We start from the raw sequence: 4052 nt of genomic DNA, 5'->3' as shown, positions 1-4052 counted from the left end.
ACGCGTCAATGTCTTTACAGACCTGGCGTTGCACGCAGACTAACTGACCTCAAAGCCAATATGTTTTAGGTGGCAACACAAGTATCCCTACTTCTAGGTACCTAAAACTATACATTTCCTGAAAGCTCTTGGTTTGTAGATGCCATTTAATGTATGGAAAGCCATGTTCCACCCTTCTACATGTCAATTACGCGTCAATGTCTTTACAGACCAGGCGTTGCACGCAGACTAACTGAACTCAAAGCCAATATGTTTTAGGTGGCAACTCACGTATCCCTACATGTAGGTACCTAAAACTATACATTTTCTTAAAGCTTGTGGTGTGTAGATGCCATTTAATGTAGGCAAAGCCATGTTCCACCCTTCTACATGTCAATTACGCGTCAATGTCTTTACAGACCTGGCGTTGCACGCAGATTAACTGACCTCAAAGCCAATATGTTTTAGGTGGCAACACAAGTATCCCTACATGAAGGTACCTAAAACTATACATTTTCTGAAAGCTTGTGGTGTGTAGATGCCATTTAATGTATGGAAAGCCATGTTCCACCCTTCTACATGTCAATTACGCGCCAATGTCTTTACAAACCTGGCGTTCCACGCAGACTAACTGACCTCAAAGCCAATATGTTTTAGGTGGCAACACAAGTATCCCTAATTCTAGGTACCTAAAACTATACATTTTCTGAAAGCTCTTGGTTTGTAGATGCCATTTAATGTATGGAAAGCCATATCCCTCCCTTTTACATCTCAATTACACGTCAATGTCTTTACGTACCAGGCGTTGCACGCAGACTAACTGAACTGAAAGCCAATAAGTTTTAGGTGGCAATTCAAGTGTTCCAACATGTAGGTACCTAAAACTATACATTTTCTGAAAGCTTGTGGTGTGTAGATGCCATTTAATGTAGGCGAAACCATGTTTCACCCTTCTACATCTCAATTACACGTCAATGTCATACCTAATCAGGCGTTGAACGCAGACTAACTGACCTCAAAGCCAATATGTTTTAGGTGGCAACTCACGTATCCCTACATGTAGGTACCTAAAACTATACATTTTCTTAAAGCTTGTGGTGTGTAGATGCCATTTAATGTAGGCAAAGCCATGTTCCACCCTTCTACATGTCAATTACGCGTCAATGTCTTTACAGACCTGTCGTTGCACGCAGACTAACTGACCTCAAAGCCAATATGTTTTAGGTGGCAACACAAGTATCCCTACTTCTAGGTACCTAAAACTATACATTTCCTGAAAGCTCTTGGTTTGTAGATGCCATTTAATGTATGGAAAGCCATGTTCCACCCTTCTACATGTCAATTACGCGTCAATGTCTTTACAGACCAGGCGTTGCACGCAGACTAACTGAACTCAAAGCCAATATGTTTTAGGTGGCAACTCACGTATCCCTACTTCTAGGTACCTAAAACTATACATTTTCTGAAAGCTCTTGGTGTGTAGGTGCCATTTAATGTAGGCAAAGCCATGTTCCACCCTTCTACATGTCAATTACGCGTCAATGTCTTTACAGACCTGGCGTTGCACGCAGACTAACTGACCTCAAAGCCAATATGTTTTAGGTGGCAACACAAGTATCCCTACATGTAGGTACCTAAAACTATACATTTTCTGAAAGCTTGTGGTGTGTAGGTGCCATTTAATGTAGGCAAAGCCATGTTCCACCCTTCTACATGTCAATTACTCGTCAATATCTTTACGGACCAGCTGTCGCATGCAGACTAACTGAACTGAAAGCCAATATGTTTTAGGTGCCAACTCATGTATCCCTACATCTAGGTACCTAAAACTATACATTTTCTGAAAGTTCTTGGTTTGTAGATGCCATTTAATGTATGGAAAGCCATATCCCACCCTTTTACATCTCAATTACACGTCAATGTCTTTACGTACCAGGCGTTGCACGCAGACTAACTGAACTGAAAGCCAATATGTTTTAGGTGGCAATTGAAGTGTTCTAACATGTAGGTACCTAAAACTATACATTTTCTGAAAGCTTGTGGTGTGTAGATGCCATTTAATGTAGGCAAAGCCATGTTCCACTCTTCTACATCTCAATTACACGTCAATGTCATACCTAACCAGGCGTTGAACGCAGACTAACTGACCTCAAAGCCAATATGTTTTAGGTGGCAACTCAAGTATCCCTACTTCTAGGTACCTGAAACTATACATTTTCTGAAAGCTCTTGGTTTGTAGATGCCATTTAATGTATGGAAAGCCATGTTCCACCCTTCTACATGTCAATTACGCGTCAATGTCTTTACAGACCAGGCGTTGCACGCAGACTAACTGAACTCAAAGCCAATATGTTTTAGGTGGCAACTGACGTATCCCTACATGTAGGTACCTAAAACTATACATTTTCTTAAAGCGTGTGGTGTGTAGATGCCATTTAATGTAGGCAAAGCCATGTTCCACCCTTCTACATGTCAATTATGCGTCAATGTCTTTATAGACCTGGCGTTGCACGCAGACTAACTGACCTCAAAGCCAATATGTTTTAGGTAGCAACACAAGTATCCCTACATGTAGGTAGCTAAAACTATACATTTTGTGAATGCTTGTGGTGTGTAGATGCCATTTAATGTAGGCAAAGCCATGTTCCACCCTTCTACATCTCAATTACACGTCAATGTCATACCTAACCAGGCGTTGAACGCAGACTAACTGACCTCAAAGCCAATATGTTTTAGGTGGCAACTCAAGTATCCCTACTTCTAGGTACCTAAAACTATACATTTTCTGAAAGCTCTTGGTTTGTAGATGCCATGTAATGTAGGCAAAGGCATGTTCCACCCTTCTACATGTCAATTACTCGTCGATATCTTTACGGACCAGGCGTCGCATGCAGACTAACTGAACTGAAAGCCAATATGTTTTAGGTGCCAACTCATGTATCCCTACATCTAGGTACCTAAAACTATACATTTTCTGAAAGCTCTTGGTTTGTAGATGCCATTTAATGTATGGAAAGCCATATCCCACCCTTTTACATCTCAATTACACGTCAATGTCTTTACGTACCAGGCGTTGCACGCAGACTAACTGAACTGAAAGCCAATATGTTTTAGGTGGCAATTCAAGTGTTCCAACATGTAGGTACCTAAAACTATACATTTTCTGAAAGCTTGTGGTGTGTAGATGCCATTTAATGTAGGCAAAGCCATGTTCCACCCTTCTACATCTCAATTACACGTCAATGTCATACCTAACCAGGCGTTGAACGCAGACTAACTGGCCTCAAAGCCAATATGTTTTAGGTGGCAACTCAAGTATCCTTACATCTAGGTACCTAAAACTATACATTTTCTGAAAGCTTGTGGTGTGTAGATGCCATTTAATGTATGGAAAGCCATGTTCCACCCTTCTACATGTCAATTACGCATCAATGTCTTTACTAACCAGGCGTCGCACACAGACTAACTGACCTCAAAGCCAATATGTTTTAGGTGGCAACTCAAGTATCCCTACTTCTAGGTACCTAAAACTATACATTTTCTGAAAGCTCTTGGTTTGTAGATGCCATTTAATGTATGGAAAGCCATGTTCCACCCTTCTACATGTCAATTACGCGTCAATGTCTTTACAGACCTGGCGTTGCACGCAGACTAACTGAACTGAAAGCCAATATGTTTTAGGTGGCAATTCAAGTGTTCCAACATGTAGGTACCTAAAACTATACATTTTCTGAAAGCTTGTGGTGTGTAGATGCCATTTAATGTAGGCAAAGCCATGTTCCACCCTTCTACATCTCAATTACACGTCAATGTCATACCTAACCAGGCGTTGAACGCAGACTAACTGACCTCAAAGCCAATATGTTTTAGGTGGCAACTCAAGTATCCTTACATCTAGGTACCTAAAACTATACATTTTCTGAAAGCTTGTGGTGTGTAGATGCCATTTAATGTAGGCAAAGCCATGTTCCACCCTTCTACATGTCAATTACGCATCAATGTCTTTACTAACCAGGCGTTGCACACAGACTAATCTACCTCAAGGCCAATATGTTTTTTAGGTGGCAACTCAA

The sequence above is a fragment of the Engraulis encrasicolus genome, chromosome 3 (assembly GCF_034702125.1).
Source record: "Engraulis encrasicolus isolate BLACKSEA-1 chromosome 3, IST_EnEncr_1.0, whole genome shotgun sequence".
Classification (NCBI taxonomy): Eukaryota; Metazoa; Chordata; class Actinopteri; order Clupeiformes; family Engraulidae; genus Engraulis; species Engraulis encrasicolus.
This window is presented reverse-complemented; position numbering follows the sequence as displayed.